Raw genomic sequence first — 21,894 nt, 5'->3', positions numbered from 1 at the left:
CTACTTTACATAGTAAAGATCATAGACAAACATAGTGTGCATACTTGGTGTATGGCATGACTATTGTTTAGAAAACATAGTGTACATGCTTGGAGCATGGGACAACTATTGTTTTAATTCAAGTGTTAAGTTGATAAATCGAAACAGAATAATGTGGAATCAATATGGTGATGAATAAAAGGTGTTTTATTTATATTCATAAGGTCTGAGACCATATTGGATTCAATTATTCTTGTGTTTCACTTTGCATGTTTTGACTTCCATAATAACTAGGTTATTCTTTCCGAATGATTAAGTTATTCAAACCATCCACAGTCGGTCATATGTTGGAAGTAGATATGAATCAAGACTGTCGTGAGTTGGTTGTAGAGGTCTAAGATGTTGGGCATGGCTACAACACTCATGAGTGCTCATAAGTTATGAGTATTGGATTCAACCCACGCTCACTTGCATCACTTCATGGAATTTATCTCGAGTGATCGTGAGACGATAATATCATATAAGTCTTCAAACCTAGAGATATGAGTTGTTACCTATGAGTTGGTTGTACATTGATTGCACGAAAACGTATCAGTAACTTGATGTTATAAAACGTGCCTTTGTGTATAATTCAACAAGTAGTAGAAACAAGTATATGAGTCGAAGTTTATCTGTTCCTTCTAGTCCTTGGAGGATTAGAAGCGATATCTGGGCCCCTCGATGATTTTGTTTTGACCTATGTACCGGGCCCGGTCAGAACTAAATTGATGTGTTCGATTAAGTTCTTTGTCAAACAAATCGGAAATCGGGAAACAAACTGCTGGACAATAAGTAAGACATTGTTCCATGTATTTGTCCGGCTGATATCATGAGAGGAGAGGATTATGTGATCACTTATCTAAAATGGCGCTTCATAGTTCAACAGAGTTTTCGAGAGCTACGATTGCCGGTTGGTTCCTGAAGTCATAACCAAGGAGATATAAGCCCAAAACACTCTAGGGCTAGGGTTTATGACAAAGGTGTTGGATAAGGTGTCTAAGTCCATAACTTATTTGGTATATACTTGACCCGACCCGGCATGGTCCATTTGGGTTGCACTTCACCCGAACTATTTATATGGATAACATTATGAGAAGAGTATATTTGCGGCTTATTAATATATTATAAGTTATAATATATTAATATGAAATTGTATTATTTAATTAGTATTGGTCTTAAATTAATTATGAATTAATTTATTGATCAAATGGTGACTAATTAATCATGGGCTATTATATTTATATAGTGTGGGCTAACACTCATTATGGTAATGGGCTAAGCTTATATGGGAGTCCATGGATAATCCATGGAGCTTTTAACCCATGGATCCTTGGAAAGGAAAAGACATGGGTTATTAGGGTTTACCCTGATCATGTGCACTATATAAACAAGCTTGTGATGCATGAAATGGCACCCAAGTGTGTGTGAAGAAAGGCGGCCGATTTCTAGAGCATAGATATACTCTCTCATAAGTTTTCCAAGTTTGTGGTGATTTGTGATTTCCATTTGAGGCATTCACATTATTGGTGCTTGGCTCTCAAACCCCTAAGGAATCAATTCACAAACAAAGGTATGTAACTCATCTAGTTCTTTTATGTTTAAAAGTTCCCCATTCCATGCTAGATAAGTTATAAACCTTGTAAAACAAATTTTGCATGTATTTTAGACAAACATAGATCCAAGGTTTATTAGGGTTGCATGTACACTTAGGAAGTGTTAGAATGCTCAAAAACCCAACAAAAGGGGCTTCACCAATAACTCTTAAACAGGAGCTTTATGACATTAAGGACCATCACAAGCCTAGATCTGAAGTAGCAACCTCAGATCTAAGCTTCTAGCTCGAAATAGCTCTCAATCATACCAAAAATGCCCCAAATCTCAAATAATAATAGATCTAGATGCAAAAGAGCCCAAGCAACAGATTATTACCTCCAATATAAGCTCCAACTGAAGTAGATCCCGGATCTACACCACTCCTTTGCAGCAAACCTCTTGATCTTCAAGCTCCTTTCCAAGATCTTCTCCTCCAAAGCTCTATTCTCTCTATTAATGGAAGCTCACTCGATTCTAGGGTTTCTAGATGTCAAAAGGGTAGCAAAGAGGCTGAGGGTGGGTTATAATGTGCTTTATATAGGGCACAACCCCCGGGATTAGGGTTTTCTCTCTCCAGCACCAACTCGTCGAGTCCAAGCCGCCGACTCGGCGAGTTGGCCACTTAACCCGCGATCAATCCCGCTCTGACTCGACGAGTAGCATACCTACTCGTCGAGTAGCTTCCTTAATTTACACTTAGCACCCTCCAACTTCTTGCTTCCGAACTTGGGATGTTACAATTCTCCCCCACTTAAATTAGGCTTCGTCCTCGAAGCCTGCGGCAACACAAACTTCCGGATGATTCTTCCCCAATGCATCCATTGATCTCAAACTGACCCAGACTCCTTCAAAAACAGTTATCGAATCCCAAAAATCCATCTCTTCCCTTGCAGGGTCCCGATCAACTGTTTCAAGCCGGCCACCGGCTTCTTTTCTCTGATGACAACACTCATCAACTATGTGTCACCTGAAGACACTACCTCACCTCTGTCTTACGCATTCATTGCCACCTACAAAAACTGGATACCATTCTGAACCACCGGGTCTTGACCCGGTATTAACTCGCTATCTTTCTCCCAACTGGCGCTACCTCTATTAACTTGCACCGATGGAAACTCATCCCGTTTCCTCCCTGGATTAAATCCCTTATCGCGCTGACATGATGGAACATTTCACAGCTTCCGAGCAGCCCTCCCGAACACCCAGCTATAACGTTCATACACATCGTACCTGGACCAATCAGCCTCGGGCTGGAAGACCAGGCACGCCTACGATGGTCCAGCCATCCCTAGGATGGAACACCACTACATCCATAACTCATCACCACAACCACAATTCGGAATCCAAGGGTCTACCCTTGCATCACTTCCGAGCTCCCCTGACCCCGCATCAGTGTTAACCGCTCCACAACCTCAACGGGCATCCAACCCGTATGTACTTGCACATACCTGGTACAATCCCAGTGCTTACTACCAAGCACTTTCGATCATCCATTTACTCCACTGCCTTCCTTTAAGAGGACCCCCACTCCTTCCGGAGCTACATACCCTTCCTTTCCGGGAAGTCTACTCAACATCCCTTACCGCACCTATAAGTGCCACTGGGCTAAACTCCACTCTACACTATCCATGTAGAGCAACTGCTATTCTCAAACTCCCATATACTCCGAATCCGATCACATAACTAACAAGGCCAACGCACGGCCTCCAGCCAACTTTATCATCATGATCAATACTTGGGGCCAGACCATATCAATTACTATTGCATGGCGACACAGTCACTCATTCTCCGCATACAGATCTACTAACACATACAGAGTCTTCAGCATGACTGGACCGCCTTACCAGGCCTTCAGCCTATCTGGACCACTCTCAGAACCTTCAGCATGTCTGGACCGCCCTCCTGGGCCTTCAGCCTGTCTGGACCGTTCCCTGAGCCTTCGGTCTGACTGGTACGCCTTTTGGCCTTCAGTCCATCCGGACCGCTCAAAACTGTCGTACTTCACCCTGAACCATCCCTTCCGGGAATCTCTCCCATGCAGTCTGTTCTAACCCTCTTGGGGTTCCGAACTCCAGTTCCGTTCCCGGAATCCTTTCCATGGCCTAAACCCAGGCCTCACATCGACCAACTACCTTTCCTGAAACCATGGTCTGTTCCCTGCCCCACTTGTCTATCACTTGCTCCAATCATGCCACACTCTCGGCTAACAACACTGATAAATCTAAATAGCTAACCAACCCTGAATACTTGTTGTTTTCACCGGAGAATTTTCCAATTCTCCCGCACTTAGTGTACCAGCTACTAACTTCCGCTGGCAAACCGACATAACTCGATCGACCTTACTTGATAAAGTTCCCCCTTTACCAGGAACTAATTCTCTCCGGAGTGAGCAACCTCCACAGTACACTCTCTCGACATCGCACATCCCGAACTTCAAGGAAGTTCGAATCCCAACTGAACACTTCTCGCAACGCAGTTGCTATTCCAAGCAACGAGATCATATGCCTTATCTTTCGACCAAGAATCCTCCTGAACGCTAACTAACTACAACTCCTAACTACTAAGATCCTCAATCATACTACGAAACATGCGGAACAAGGCAGACTGATTTACAATACCACATATTCAACAAGATAACAGGATATCAAAATGGAAACATACCCACAGCTGCATCCGGCTCTGCCCTGACCTCCTCTGGTGTAAGCTGGAAAGCGCGTCCCTGAGCCCTCGGAGGCTCCGCTCCACCCTGACCTCCACCCATAATCCTCAAAGTGGTCGGTGCTGGAGCCTGCACCGGTCTTGCAACAAGCTGTGGACAGTTGACCCTCAAGTGTCCCACCTGATGACAATGATAACATATCCTGAGCCGGGACCGACTGACGGCAATCCCTCGCATAATGCCCCTTTTTCCCATACTTGCGACACGCGCCACCGGACCTACAAACTCCGGTACAACCCTTCCCAGACTTCTCACAAGTGTGGCTGCTCTGACCTCCAACCCTAAAGTCAATGGTTTTGGACCGTTTCGGCGCCGGCTGCGACTGCACCGGGGCCTGCCTCTGCTCTCGCAACTGCAACTCAATCTCCAACTCGCGCCGCCTGGCGGCCTCCTGCAACTCCAACAAGGTATCACATCTCTGTGTGGACAAAAACTGTCGGATATCCCTCTTGAGCATACTCAGATATTGGGACATCTAAGCCTGCTCCGAAGCAAACTCCGGGCAAAACATCGCCCTCTCAGTAAACATTCTGGTGATCTCCGTCACCGACTCTGAATCCTGCTTCAGCTCCAGGAACTCCTGAGCCAACCTCTCTCTCTCAACCTGCGGAACATAACGAGTACTGAACATCTCCCGGAACTGATCCCAAGTAACCGCAGCCCGCTGCGCATCAGAATAAGATCCCGTAGTCAACCTCCACCAATCCTTCGCCCCGAGCCTCAAAAGGTTCAAACCACACCTCACCCTCTGATCCACAGGGCATGAACACGTGAAGAAACAACCCTCCACGTCTGACAACCATCTCATAGAAATGATAGGATCCTGAACTCCATCAAAGGTAGGGGGCTTCGTATTATCGAAGTCCCGATACTGAAAACCTCGACCGGTTCCTCCCCCTGCCGCTGCTACAGCCGCTGTAGCTGCCGCGGCAGCCGTCTCCGCAAGGGCTGCATAGCGCTCATCAAAGTATTCAACCATTGCGGTCTTGATCGACCCAAACATCTCCGGCAACTCAGCCCGGAACATAGCAGCAACCTCATCATGCAGGATCTCACGAATCCTAGCATCCAACTCATACGTACTCATCTGACCAACGACCTCGGGTGGTACTGGTCCATCCTGACCACCCTCTCCTGATCCCGATCCCGAACCGGATCCTGCCCCGACACGTCTCGTAATCGCCATACTACAATACACCAACGAGACCCTTAGACACATCACATATCCACCCGGGGAACTAACTCATAATCGATACCCTAGAGAGTTGTGACTTCCTTGATACGCGTATGGGTCCTGTGCTTTCAGTAGTACGGGCCCATACTACCTTCCACACCTACCCATATTTGTCTCAAGTATCACCACAACACTCTAACTATATATACACACACACGCTCAATCCTCACTCCTAGAGGAAAGTTGAATATCTCATATAAGGAAAACCCTAGGCTAGCAGGCATCATATAATCAGACAATTCTATCATGCAATTCCTGAAGATCCCTAGCCTAGTACTAGCATGCTGTTCTAACATATCACATAATCAAATAACTTGCATGGTATTTTGGGGTCTACTTACTGGCTTCGGCTGATCGTACCCTCTGCGTCCTCCTTTACTTATTTCGAAAACCTTTTGAAAACTATTTTTGAAAATATCTCCTTGATTTGAGACTGGATTCATACGAATGTTCCTCCAATTCACTCAAACCAAGGCTCTGATACCAACTTGTAACGACCAAAAATTTCCACCAAATTAAAACATTTTAATTCATTCAAAAACCATTAAGTTCATACATCTCGTTTTCAAAATAGTTTAAACATCAGAGTATCCCCCAGAACCATATCACATAAATCATAAAACATGAGGAGTGGTACGATCACGCCTTCGCCTTGCCACGATCTCCTGAAGTACCTGGAACAATACACTGAAACTGTAAGCCCGAAAACTTAGTGAGTTACCCCCAAAATACTAACCACACATAACATACTCATAACACATCACAAATAGAACGGCCATGCACATCGGGTCTACTGTGTGACTGGTCCGCCCGCACCGGGCCTTTAGTCCACCTGGTCCACCCTCCGAGTCTAGCCATGTACATCGAGTCTACAGTGTGATTGGTCTGCCCACACCGGGCCTTCAATCCACCTGGTCCACTCTCTGAGTCTACAGTATGACTGGTCCGCCCTCACCGGCCTTCAGTCGGCCTGGTCCATTCTCCGAGCCTCGGTACGTCTGGTCCGCCCTCTTGGGGCCTTCAGCCTATCCGGACCGCTCGTTGGGCCTTCAGAATTATCCGGTCCGCCCTGGGTATGTTGACCTACAACACAAAGCAGGACCCGCCTCAACCCAACCCCCATCAAACAACCATGTGCACATAAAACATTTAATCACATAACAAATCCTTAACCAGACAACAGTCTAACATATCACATAGCATATGAACATCCTAACCAGGATTCCGACCTATCCGGTCACTAGCAAAACATTACCCTATATACCGGGTACCGACCTTAACCAGGTCACTAACATAACACCACCCTAAATACCAGGATGCAAATCTAGCAAGCCATAACATAACAAACAATACCCGAATTTCCATCCGATAATGGGCCGGCCTTGATGTCGTAGACCCTGTCGATATAGTGAGGATAACTCACGTGCAATTGCCGACTGAAGAGATAAGACCAAGCTGCTCCGACCACCGACACGAACTTCACCACAGAACACTACCAAATAACCAATGCCATAAAATCCAAAATTACCAAAATACCCTTGGAAGTCAAACTGGTCAACTCTTGGTCAAAGTCAAAGTCCTCACTCAAAGTCAACCTTCCTGGTTGAGTCTACTCGCCGAGTCGACCCGTCGACTCGTCGAGTTCCCATACTCAGAAACTCCCATAACACGAATCAACTCGCCGAGTCGCCCCAAGACTCGTCGAGTCCAACGATCTCCGAGTCCCATCCTGCTCAACTCACAGAGTCGTCCCTCGACTCACCGATTCGAGGCTTAACCAGAAAAGGTTAGGGTTCTGCGACCAGACTCGTCGAGTCCAAGAACAGACTAGCCGAGTCCAAGGCAATCTTCAACAGACTCGGCGAGTTGTTCTTCCAACTCGTCGAGTCCATGCACATATTCATACAACTCGTCGAGTACATCCATGTGACTCGCCGAGTCTCTCCAGTTCTCAATCCATACAGTGGCTTTTCGAGCTATGCAGGGGCTCCAATCCATAGATCCACTCTTCTACAGCCTAACCCTCACATAAAGTTGCAAACTTTACGTGAAACCAAGGAGATATAAGCCCAAAACACTCTAGGGCTAGGGTTTATGACAAAGTGGCTTCACCAATAACTCTTAAACAAGAGCTTTATGACATTAAGGACCATCACAAGCCTAGATCTAAAGTAGCGACCTCAGATCTAAGCTTCTAGCTTGAAATAACTCTCAATCATACCAAAAATGCCCCAAATCTCAAATGATAATGGATCTAGATGCAAAAGAGCCCAAGCAACAGATTATTACCTCCAATGTAAGCTCTAACAGAAGTAGATCCCGGATCTACACCACTCCTTTGCAGCAAACCTCTTGATCTTCAAGCTCCTTTCCAAGATCTTCTCCTCCAAAGCTTTATTCTCTCTATTAATGGAAGCTCACTCGATTCTAGGGTTTCTGGATCTAAAAAGGGTAGCAAAGAGGCTGCGGGTGGGTTATAATGTGCTTTATATAGGGCACAACCCCCGGGATTAGGGTTTTCTCTCTCCAGCACCAACTCGTCGAGTCCAAGCCGCCGACTCGGCGAGTTGGCCACTTAACCCGCGATCAATCCCGCTCTGACCTGACGAGTAGCATACCTACTCGTCGAGTAGCTTCCTTAATTTACACTTAGCACCCTCCAACTTCTTGCTTCCGAACTTGGGATGTTACAAAACGGTTGACCGTAAGTGACCATTTATCACTCTATATGAATAAACAAATCAGTATAAGTATTTTATGCATATTGTTTAATTGCTAGTGAGTGAGTAAATGTTCACAATATTCACGACATAATATTAAACATGTCAATGAAAGTGATCAATAATCATAATAAAAGAAATAACAAGTTAGTATAGATCATTTTTGGTGATGTCTTATTTTTTTTTTTTGTCGGTGTATGTAAACAATAGTAATGATAAACCATTAAACATGTTAGTAAAGATAGCTTATCCTTACAACTTAATTAATTTTGTTTCTCCAAAAGTCTACAATTGTCGCGATTATATTTATAAACGGTGACGTAAGTGAACATTTATCACTCTAGGAAAAAACACATTACAATAAGTATATTATTCATGACGCTTATCAATATAAGATAGGTATATCTCCAAAAACATCCTAGCATATAATGCTGGGTTTACCTATAATAACGGATTTTCATGAGTTATACTCACTACAATTGAACGACAGCACAACTTATCTTTAATGAAGCGAATTTTCCTCTCGTGTTCTTAAAAAAACCCTAAATAAAATGTCTTTAATGACAGGTTTTTTACGTGGATAAAGCCCAGTTTTGTACTACTGAAGATACACTACATATCATCCTTGTATTCACAAACACATACAAAATGTCGTACCTCCACCTAAGGTGGTTAATTTTGTCTTGGCCACCACTATGTGAACCATATATCGACGCCATCACTGGTCTGGTATAGTGAAATACTCATTGGATTCCTCAACAATCATCATCACCGTTTTTGTCTTCTGGTGTTTCGGTTCAAACATTAACCACTGATAAAAAAAAGTTTCTTAATTCTCCGATTGAATTCAAGTTGCAGCTTATTTAATTTTAGTATATCAAATCTTTGACTCTTGGTACTTCGATGGTAGCTTGATGAAAAGGAAAAAATGCCATTTTGTTTGGTTTCTTTATTTCACGTCACACCATGACGATTATGGTAAATGTCTTTGTGGTGGTTAGTCTTTTTTATTTTCTTGATATATTTATGAATTAACTTAATTAACTTCAATTTTTTATGTGTGGATTTGGGAAAGTGAAATATGCATTGGGTTAGTTGGGGTCATGTATTGGCAAGTAGAATGAGAGGAGGCTTGTGACAGGGTAGTTTTTTCGCCTTCAATAGAGCTCTTTTGTTCAAATGGAGATGGAGATTCTCTCATAGTATGGACTCCTTATGGGTTAAAGTTGTCAAAGCTTTTTAGATCCATCCGTCAGTTGAGAGATAAAGGTCTAGATCTTCTAGAGTTTTGTATTCCGCGTATTGGTGATGGAAAAAAGACTAGTTTCTGGCATGGAAAATGGCTAGAGGGTAAGGATTTAGTGACTGACTTCAACTGGGTTTATGCTTTGGATATTAACAAGGGTATTTCGGTGGCGGATCATTTTTCTTTAGTTTGGTCTCCGATATATTTGAGGAGATATCTGAGGGGTGGGGTTGAGCTATGGGAAGTTTTTCTAGAGTTGATGGAGGGAGTCTAGTAATTGGATCGTTCAGATAGATTGGGATGGTATTTAGATGTGTCAGACTACTTTTATGTCGCTTCTACATGGAGTTTCTTGGATAGTGGTTCTCTCCCTAATGGGTGTTGTGAAACTAGATGGAATATTTGGGTCCCAATCAAGTTAAATATCCTTATGTAGCAGATTAATCTATTGTGTATTCCTACGAGGGAACATCTTTCTTCCAGGGGTATATTGGTAGAGTCAAATGTGTGCCCTATTTTCTCGACATCGGTGGAGTCGATCAATCATCTTTTTGTGAAGTGCTCAGAGTTAATTGATTTATGGTCCCGGGTACCTATATGGTGGGTTGTCCAGATTCCTTCACAACTCTCTATGCCTTTTCTTGTTGGTTGGTCAGATTCAGTTCGACTTCGTACGGGATCTCGAAGGCATTTGATGTTGTTGTTATAACTACTTTTTAGGTTAATTTGAAATTTTGAAATTCTACTATTTTTAGAGCGGGTGCACATAAGAAATGTTTTATTTTTTATGATGTGGTTGATAGGTCTTATTTTTAGATTTCTAATAGGTGTAGGAAGTCTAAATTTCATTGGATTGGGTGGCTTCAAAACCCTTCCTTATCTTGTGGTACTTTGTAATGGTTTATTTCTAGCTTCTTGCTAGTTTTTAATAAATCCCCCCCAATCCAAAAAAAATCATACCAATTTCTGGAGCATTGAAGAATCCTACAAACAAAAGGTATTTTTGGGGTTACACACCCACAAGGGAAGGTTAGTTTCTTAGGTATAGACTTATTTAGAATCAAGAATAATGATCATATTTGTTGAATTATTGGCCTAATAGTTGTGGTTATTTCTTATAATCTTACGTTTACATAGAAATTTTATTAAGGAATTACAGGATAGTTATAACCCACAATGTGTTTTTATTGGATTAGGTGTCTAAGACCACAACTATAATTGGTATATACTTGAATTGATAATAGCATAGTCCTTTTGGGTTGCCCTCAAAACTAGCAACTAGACAGGATGACTTTTGGAGAGAGAGTTTGGATTTATTATTTGATTAATAAATTAAAATAAACAATTTTTTAATATATTATGAGAATAATATATTAATAAGAAATTATAATATTTAATCATAAATTAATTGAATTGATTTTGGGATTAAAAGAATTAATTAAAAGTGCAGGGGCTAAATTGCAACTATTCAATAGTTGAGCAAGAGATTCCAAAACCTTCCTAGGGAAGGATTGGACAAGTTCTACATGGATATTCTAGGGTTTCTAGAATATCTCATGTGGATAATTAAGGAGGTGGATAATTACCTAATTTGAAATATTAATATTATATTCAAATTAGGGTTATCCATGTCATCCTATCCACACTATGAATAGACCCATTAGCCTTATGAATTTTGTCCAACTAAAACTCCAGAAGGATAGTCGAAGTTCTCAAGCTCCCTCCCCTTTCTCATCCTCTTTCTTGTATTGGGTGTGAACCGCTAGAGGCGTGACACTTGTGACGCTTGCTCTCAAGGTTTCAAGAAGACTTGGTTTCATTGTTATTACTATATAACAATCTAGCAACTAGACATGATGACTTTTGGAGAGAGAGGTTAGATTTATTATTTGATTAATAAATTGAAATAAATAATTTGTTATTATATTATGAGAATAATATATTAATAAGAAATTCTAATATGTAGTTAATATTTAATGAGAAATTAATTGGAATTAATTTTGGGATAAAAAGAATTAATTAAAAGTGTAGGGGCTAAAGTGCAATTGTTCAATAGTTGAGCAATAGATTCCATAACCTACCTTGGGAAGGCTTAGACGGATTCTACATGGATATTCTAGGGTTTCTAGAATATCTCATGTGGATAATTAAGGAGGTGGATAATTACCTAATTTGAAATATTAATATTATATTCAAATTAGGGTTATCCATGTCATCCTATCCACACTATAAATAGACCCATTAGCCTTATGAATTTTGTCCAACTACAACTCCAGAAGGATAGTCGAAGTTCTCAAGGTCCCTCCCCTCTCTCATCCTCTTGCTTGTGTTGGGTGTGAAGCACTAGAGGCGTGACACTTGTGACGCTTGCTCTCAAGGTTTCAAGAAGACTTGGATTCATTGTTATTTCTATATAACAATCAAGGTATGTTTTCCTAACCCCATTTTGTGATTTCGAAAATATACTAGTAGATTAGGGTTTTCCATTTGATGTTCAAAAGTTATGTGTTCAATTAGAGAAAACATAGATCAAGAATTAGGTATAAGACCAAGTCATTTGAAATGTTTAAAATACACATTATACTATATGTAAAATTAAATGTTTAACATTTGATATATGTATAAGACCAAGTCAGTCGAACCTCTAGTACGCCTCATTCACGAAGACGATCTATAAGGGAAGTATAAGGAAACTGCATATAAAATGGTAGTTTAATGGGTGTCCACTCTCACCCACCGCTTCCTTGATTGGTGGAGGGTCGTGAACCAAACGGGTTTGATAGGAAAAATAATTCTCATTAATAAGTATAATGAATTATAAAGTAACTAAATTCTTTTTTTTTATAAAATTCTCAATCTTAGTTACTTTAGGAAAAATGTGAATTTGTATGCTAACGCATGAAATTTCACATTGCACTTTATAAGTCATTAGTGGAGTGTGTGGTTAACCGGCACACTAATAGGGACTAATAAAGGGTGACAATGGGTATCTCGTAAATTATCATTGATTAATGGAGCGTGTGTGGCTAACCGACATGTTAAAATGAGATGATAAATGACATAGAGAGTACCAAGATAATTTGCATGGTTATTTACATCTTGTTTGTGATCCTCGGTATCCCAGTCACAAATGGATGAGCATAATCGATATTAAACATGCCACTGAATAATTGAATGAATCTCAAAAGATCTGGGAATTTCATTAAAAACCTAATTCATTCAAATTTTGTTTTTCGTGGTGAAATTGGTAAATCGTCATTTACCTACCTTTACTTATTTCACAATTAGATTACGGCATCCCTTTTCTAAGTTGTGAATTATCTAGTTGGATCCTAGCCTTAATATTTCATTTGGGTGTTATATTGATGAATGTTCTTATCTAACCAAAACTATCATTCTTCTTTTTCAGATGTCTACTCCCAATGATGCTTCTGGTTCCTCCTCCTCCTCAAACGACAACTCCTCCAACAATAACTTCTCGCTTTTGAACATCTGCTCGAGAGTTACTTTTGATGGAACCAATTATAATGATTGGATGCGAAACATCAAAATGGCTCTACATTTCGAGGAGAAGGAGTATGTGCTCGAAAAAGAATTCCTCGAGATTGATGAAACCAAAGCTACTGCCGCAGAAGTAGCTGAGTATAAGAAATACTATAGTGATGCAACTAAAGTTGTGTGCGTCATGGTGGCTACTATGACTCCTGAGCTATAAAGGTTCTACGAGGATTACTGGCCATACGAGATGAACAAGGACTTGATGGAAAAATACCATCAACGAGATTGTCAAGAGAAGTATGAGGTAGTAAAGTCCCCTATCACTAGCAAGATGAAAGATGGAGAGTCTGCCTGTAGCCATGTGCAAAGAATGCAACGATATATGGAGCGCTTGCTAAATATCAATGTGAACTTTGATGAGGAGTTGGCTATTAATATAGTCTTGTACTCATTGGCCAGTTGTTATGATCAGTTTATCTTAACCTATCATCTGAACAACCAAGAGACCACATTGGCTCAACTTCAGAACCTCATGCGAATTGCAGAAGCAGGAATGAAGGGAAAAGGTGTTGCCTCCACCTCTGATGTTGCTCCTGTCTTGGCCATTGGGCAAGGAAAAGGGAAGAAGAGGAAAGGTCCTCCAAAGCAGAATTGGAAGGGAAATTCCCAAGCTGGTTCATCAAGCAATGGACCCAAAGGAAAGGCCAGTTCTTATGCTCACTCCGCCTCTAATCCTAAAGAGGCTACTTGATTTTACTACCACGAGAAAGGGCATTGGAAACGAAGTTTTCTCGAAGTACTTGCAAGATATTAAGGATGGCAAAGTAAAGCCAACCTCGGCAGGTATTTACACTATCTTATCTAAAAACTCATCATATTCTCATTCTTGGGTCCTTTATACATGATGCGGTTTTCACATTTGTTCTGATTTTTAGGGGCTAAGAAAAAGTGAGGATGTGGATCATGGAAGGATGAACTTGCTCATGCGTAATAGGCAATTTTCACCTGTTACCAAGATTGGAGTTTATAACTTAGTGCTTAGTAGTGGGTTAGGTTTGGATTTGATAAATTTTTGCTACTCTTCAGATATGACACGAAACATCATTTCATTTCATGCTTTATTTAAACAAGGTTTTAAATATTCTTTCAATGATGAGAATGGATCTATTTCTGCTTTTAAAAATGGTGTATTTTATTTTGAAGCTTTACCTTGTGATGGTGTGTATGAAACTATGACGGTTGTAGACAATTTAGGTAATAGTGTTCTTCAAATTGATTCGTATAATGGTTTAGATAAAGCATGCTTGTGGCATTGGCTTCTTGGACATGTCAACAAGAAACACATCCCCCAACTCCAAAATTATGGAGTGTTGGAATCATTTGACTTAAAGTCAGATGACACATGCGAGTCTTGTTTACTTGGAAAGATGACAAAATCACCTATCACTGGTTCTTGTGAAAGAGTTGAAGGATTGTTGGATCTCATACACACGGATGTTTATGGGCCCTTCGGATCCACCACAAGGGATGCAAGTCGATTCTATGTGACTTTTACTGATGATTATAGTAGATATAGCTATATCTACTTATCAATCATAAGCTAGAAACCATTGAAAAGTTCAAAGAGTACAAACAAGAAGTCGAGAATCAATTGGGTAGGAAGATCAACATGCTCAGATCCGATAGAGGTGGTGAGTATTTTAGTATCGAATTTCATGACTATGTCAAGTTATGTGGAATAGTTTCACAATTGACACCTCCTAGGACACCAAAACTTAATAGTGTGGCTGAGAGGCGTAATTGAAACCTTGTTAGACATAGTTTGTTCCATGATGAGTCGAGCTTCACTTCCAATCACATTCTGGGGGTATGCCTTAGAGACTGCCGCCCATATTCTAAATCTTGTCCCAACTAAGAAGGTTGCCAAACCACCTCACGAGATGTGGACAAGGAAGGTTCTCTCGTTAGCACATGTCAAGGTTTGGGGTTGTGAAGCTTTCGTTAGATGAAAGACTCATGAGAAGCTTGAAACTTGAAGTGAGAGATGTATTTTCATCGGCTACCCACAAAATTCCTTTGGATATTTGTTCTACAGACCTAGTGACAGTGTGGTCTTCGTGGCACGAAGGGGAGTCTTTTGTGAGAGAGAGCTCATATGCAAAGTGGATAGTCGGAGTACAATTGATCTTGAAGAATTTCAAGAGTCAAACGATGAAGGAACCTCTGAAAATGCTAGGGCTCAACCTGAGGAAGAAATTCCAGTTGAACCAATTAACGAGTTGTTACCTCTTAGGCGTTTCAGTAGAGTTAGAATGCCACCTGAGTTACAGATGGTGATCTGTTTATCAGTGATAGTACACTAGTAAATTTTGATGAAACTTCTGTTGTGTTTACTATTGTTATGTCAAATGTATGTGCTAGTATAGTCTTATTTATAATGGTTTGGGCATGTCCATTCACGGTTTTTACTTTCTAGGCTTAGCCTATTTATAGTGCATGCATGTATCAATTAGGGTTAACATTTTGGTCGCCCTACCTAGCTCTCATAGAGAAGTTCTTCCTTGAACTCTTCTAGAGTTATTCTAATCAAAGCATTCGACACTATTTTGATCTTTGTTCATGTCATTTAATTCTCGTTATTTATTATAGAATTTATCGATCTTATTTATTGTTCTCACAATTGGTATCAAAGCAGGAGATAGTGTAATTAATTCGCTATTCTTCTGCCGAGTTTTGGCTAGGGTTTGTCATTTTTCTTGGATCTATTCTTGGTGTCTCAATCACCTCAATCGTTTGTAGGCTCCATATCTAGATCTATATTTTATCCGTAGAACTCATTTCACATTTTACACATCTGGTTCTATATTTGTTTATGTGAATTCTTGATAAGATGAATCACCAAGATCCCCACTCTCTTTCGTTCAACCTCTCCAGTAGTATTGGATCCACGACAAGGATTCCTATACTCTTTCCTCAAGATTAAGAAGTCTGGGCATTACACTTTGAAGATTATGTTCTCAGTATTGAAGAACATGGTTCCACAATATGGCAAGCGATGATGTAGGAGACGTTCACGCACACGACAACTAGGAGAGTAGTCAAAACTCAGGCTGATTACAATACACTTCTTGTTGAACATACTAATGTTCCTCAGGATGAAAAAGATAAGCTATTGTGGAACATAAAGGCGATGAGAATTATAAGATTTGCTCTTCCTCCAGAAACTTTTCACGCATGTGAAACTGTAAAGGAAATATGGGATAGATTGAAGGAGCTTATTCAAGTGACGTTGATTTGGAACATTCTGTGCAAACATTGCTTTTATCAGAGTTTGGAGATTTTGTACAAAAGTTTGATGAAAAACGAGATCAGAAGTTTAATCGATTTAATCATCTGTTAAGTAGAATGCTCAAACACAATCTCAAGCGTGAAGTTATTGACAAAAAGTCACGTTCATGAATGAACTGAGATCTGAATGGAAAGTTGTTGTGTCCACTGTGAAAGCACACGAGCAGTTAAAAATCTAGTCATTGGCCAAGCTTGTGGGAATTCTGAGATCCGGTAAGAAGAAGTTACGAAGGATGTGAAGCTTGTTTCTAGTCTTGGTTCTTTTGGAAAGAAAAATCTCAAAAGAAGACAAATCTCTTCTGGTGTCCAATCCTAAGAAGTTCTATAAAAAGAATTTCTCCCGTAATAGAAACAAGCTTAGGCAGGGAAATTCTAGTTCAGAAAAGACTAGAGATTATATTTATAAGAACTTTGGGAACGGCGATGATATGAAGGAAAAGAAGATGTTGGGTGATTAAGATTATGACTGCAATTACTGTCATGGCAAGAATCACTTTGCCAAGGAATTCATGCTTAGGAGGATGAATGAGAAGAAAGAAATTGAGAAGGATGAAGCCTACTATCTTTAGAAGATAGAGGAACTCAGGAAAAGGAGTGCATCAAATTCAATGTCGACATTGATCGTTCAGGAAGGACGTGATGAAGATGGAAGAGTTGAAGTGTCGTTAACAGACTCTGAAGATGATGAAGTAAGGAAACTCACACATGGTGGGTGTTGTGTGGTAAATTCAGAAAAGCAAGTTTATGAGAGCAGGTGTCGGATGGTTCAAAACAGCGTTTCGGAACGAAGAGGTTATGGTATCGATGACGGTCAGGTTTCTGAAAACTTTTTTGCTACGAAGCTTGTTTCAGAACAAGTAAAAGAATGTGAAAAGTTCATCAATAAGGTACACTCTATACTCTGATCTCTTAATGTTCATGTGTCTCGTTATGGTTCAGAACTAGACGATTTAAATTATACTATTTCTAATTTTAGTGATAGTTTAAAAAGAACTCGTCTTAGTAATTCTAATGCAAATGATCAACTCAACGGGGTAACGTTTAAAAGTGAAGAAAGGAGATTAAGGATAGAGAAGTTGGAAGTAGAGCTCACTAGATCTAGAGATAACATTATTTATCTTAAGAGAGACAGTCTTGCTTTTTTAAAACAAAGCAATATTTTTTGTTTAATTGCTAAGTGTTTATATTTCAATATTACTCAATTACATCTGGATTGTGAGATAGGAAAAGGATTGCATTGCCCTTTCTTGAATTGAAAGATGATGAAATCGATGCAGATTGTTATAAGTACGAATCTATTGTTTCTTCTGATGATGTTTCCGATTCATACAGAATTAGACTTGAGAAAATAGAAGAATACATTAAGTCCAAAGAACACAAAAATATGTTGAAACAAATGTTAAATGATAAGGATAAAGAAAAAATCAAACTGACCTCTATGCAAAAGTATGACTCATTATGCAAGAAGTTGAGTTCGGAAAACACTCTCGATCATGAGAATATTTCTGAGTTCGATGAAAGTGAAATGAGTGAGATTTCTGTAGAGGACGCAGTTGATTGCTTGGAGTTTGTACAAAACTATGTTGATGAGCCTAAGAAAAATTTGATTTCTGAAAATTCAATCGAATTCGTTCGTATTGTAGAAAATAAAGGTTCATGTGTTTTAAATGAAAAAGTAACAGTTTTTCCGAAAGTACAAACTATTTTGAACCAAGTTTTTGTAAAAAAAAAGGACTGAACAAAAATGATACTTCAGACCTAACGTCCCTGGTTGATAGTGATAATGCGAAAGGCTGTGACGAATTCTTCTGGTCAGGACCAATCGACAATGCAGATGAAACAAAAGGTCTATCCAAAATGACCTCATGGAAAATAAAGGGAAAATATGATTCATAACCACTGAATCGTGTTAACCTTTGTTACGATAAGGCTGGTCCTAGTGACACTAAAGGTGTTCCAAGTGAAATCTCTTCTGAACAGACTGATAAGCCATTCCAAAAGGAAAAACAAATGTCTAACATTCAGAAATCTGCTGCTGAATTAATTGAAAAGAAAAGGCAGTTGAATGCTAGATATAGGAAGAATCTGAAAGAAAGAAAACGTTTTTGGAAAAAAAAAAGGAATTCTAATCTTAATTCTATTAAATCAGAAAGATCCTCGACTCAAAATTCGAATTCTTTTCCAATTCCGCAACCAAAACCAAAATTCTTTTCAAAACCACAAGTTTCAAAACCAATTGAAAAGCCAAAATCTAAATGTTCTCCAAAAACACAGTTTTCAAAACCTGTCAACACATCAAAAGATGTTAAGGGCAAAAGAAAAGTTGTTTCGGAACCAGAGATTTTTCTCAAGGAATATGAAACAAAATTGAAAAAGGAGGAAAAGGCATTTGCAAAAAAGATGGCTCAAAAACAAAAAGAATTTATTCAACGAAAAACTATTCCTGTTGAAATAAATCTTTATGATCACAAAGTGAAAGTTTTCAAAATCAGAAAAGGGAAGAATCAAGTTTTGCAAAGAAAATCTTTTTGGGTAGATAAAACTAAAACCTTTCCTATTCAAAAGAAATCCTCACAAGGACCCAAGATGGTTGGGGTTCCTAAATATCTCTAATTCTTGCAGGTTATGCGTGACGAACAGTACGATTCCAAATGGTATATCGACAGTGGCTGTTCTCGTCACATGACTGGAAGGAGGGAAGAACTAAGAGAATTAAGATCGTTAAAGGATGGCGATCAAGTGAAGTTTGGTAACAATGCTACTGGTGAAATAAAAGGATATGGAATTATCACAAATGGCGAATTCCGTATTCGGAAGGTAGCTTGTGTAGAAGGCCTACAACATAATCTACTAAGTGTGTCGCAATTGGTTGTATGTACTGGGATAAAGGTGTCATTTTATCACGAGGGTTCAGAGAGTATTGAGAAGAAATCTAAGGCAGTGCTTCTGAAGTCTAAAAGAAAGGGATGTAGAGACCCATTTTTATAACGAACGGTGAGTGCGGAAGAAGGATATCTCAAGATTAATCGTGTTTTTGTAAGTATGAACACCAAGAACATATTATGAGTTCATAAGAAAAGACCAAGAGCAAGAGAGAATAAAAATATTATTCATGAAGATCATGGTGGGAGAGAGAAACTCTCCCTTGGTGGGAGAGATCCCACCAATTCTCTCTCTCTAGGATTACATGGTAAGAAAAGTGTACCTCTAAGAAAAGTAAATGAGCTAGCTAACTCATAAGATATGACCAACTCTCCCTTTATATAGGAGGGAGAGTATTTACACCATAAATACATAAAGGGAAAATACAACCTAATAAACACTCATTATTTGTGGAGCATTTCCATGCACCAACATTCTCTCCCTAAATGCTTACAAATGATGAGATATCCAATAAGTGATACAAGGCTATAATACAGTAATCCGACTAGCAAGTGTGGTAATAAAATGAAATCAAGTGCTGAAATGTCTCTGAAACTCTGAAGTGTCTGTGAAGTCTGAAACTGGCCATGAATCTCTAACAATGAAGGTCTTCGGCTTCAAAGCACAACCAATGAAGCAGAAAAAATAAGATCTAAATCTTCAAACCAGTCATAATCACCCGAAGAAGGAGGTCACCATGAGCAAGTAGAAGATCCAATAAAAGAAACACTTCGGCTTCAAAAGTCTGAAAAACATCTCGAGTTCTCGAATCATAATACACCGAAATTCTTCAAAGAATAACCTGCTAAAAGTATGAAGCATCCATAAAATGAAGTCCGGATAACAATAATGTGAGTCCAAAAACATGGTCTAGCAATGTCGAAAATTTGATCCAAGGACCAAAAATAAGTGCCACGTCACATTGCCAAAATAATCTTCGTCTTCAACATATCACAAATCCAAACTTGTTAAACCATAAGATCTGAACCAGATGCGAACACAAAATCATTATGTGGTAGAGTCCGAATAATAAATAATCTGAATCGGAAAACATCGAGTAATGCCAAAAATTTGATCCGTAAAGACCAAAAAGAAGTGCCACATCGCATCACTAAATAAATAATCGTCTTTAGAAGTCTTCAAAATCCAAACTCAAACAATCATAATAACCAAATCTGGATGATATTCTCTCCCTATTTTTGATAACCAATGACCGGATATCAAAAATCAACAAATCATCGGATGGAGAGTGTCGGATACCAAGAGCTAATATAGAAGCTCTCCCTAGATGTATGAAGGGTCTCGATAAGAAACGAGACAGAGTAAAAGAGATACTCTTGCGGTCATGAGGAGGTGGGTGACATAGTTGATGAAGCTATGCTAAGAATAATCTGTTGTGCCAAAAATATATCCAAATATCCAAACTGCGGTGCCGGAACACTTGAAGTGGTCTTCAATAGAGAATAAAGTCCACATGCTCAAGATACATGATTCGTCAACCAAAAATCAAGAGCGACAAGTCATAAAATCCCATAATGTGAAGAATGCGAAACAACTTTGTTGATCAATCGCCGTTGCGGTGCAAGCATCACAAAAAAAAATAATATGAAGTCCGACTGCGGTAGGAGTATTCTTCCAATAATAATAACCGGCATGAAATGAACCAATGTGACAATCCAAAGTTCGGTTGTGGCAAAAATTGGTGTTAAAAAAATTGGTGTAAAAAATAATAATTGGTTTTAATAAAAATAAATTGGTTTTAATAAAAAAAATTGGCTAAATAAAAAAATGGTGTTAAAAAAAATAATAATCGTTAAAAAAAATTAACTGAAAAAAATAATACAAAAAAAAACTGAATAAATAAAAAAAATGAGGCTTAAAAAAAATAAGAAGGCTAAAAAGAAAAAGGGGGGGGGGGGGGGGGCTGATGAGAGGGGAGGAAAAAAAAGGAGGGGAGGAGGGGGGAGGAATAAGGAAGGAGAAGGAAGAAGGAGGGAGGAAGGAGGAGGGACTGAAGAAAGAAGGAAGGAGGAGGGGAGGGAGGGAGGCTGAAGAAAGAAGAAGGAGGAAGGGAAGGAGGAAGGAGGGCCGAAGGCTGTTGATGGAGGAGGGTCTAGGGAAGGTTGCGGATGAGAGAGGGTGGCTAGGGTGGGAGGTAGTTGCGGTAGGAGGTGATTGCGGATCAGAGGGGAAGGTGAGGGTCTTGGGTGCGGACGAGGGAGCTGGGTGCGGATGGTGTATAGCTGGCTGCGGTAGCTGAGGAGCAACTAGACTGCGGTGCGAAGTAGCGGTAGGCGCGAGCAGGCAATGCGGTCTAGATGGCGTTGCGGGTTTACGAGGACAGCGGGTCAGGTTGGTTGTGGATCAAGCAGTTAGGCGCGACTGCGGTGCGAGGAGCAGATATGTGAGCTGCGGTAGGGAATGCCTGCGGTCCGAGCTGCTGATGGCCGTTGCGGTCCGAGGCTGCTGATGGCTTCGGTCCGGAATAAGCAAATGACTGCAGTCTCTCGGATGCGGATAGGGACCTGAGAGGACCTCGGCTCAAGGCTAAGAAGTGGCTGGGGGTAGGCTTCTAAGGGGACTCCGGTAGGCAGTT

The sequence above is a fragment of the Lactuca virosa genome, chromosome 6 (assembly GCF_052849685.1).
Source record: "Lactuca virosa cultivar CGN04683 chromosome 6, Lactuca_virosa_CGN04683_v6, whole genome shotgun sequence".
In the NCBI taxonomy this organism is placed as follows: domain Eukaryota; kingdom Viridiplantae; phylum Streptophyta; class Magnoliopsida; order Asterales; family Asteraceae; genus Lactuca; species Lactuca virosa.
This window is presented reverse-complemented; position numbering follows the sequence as displayed.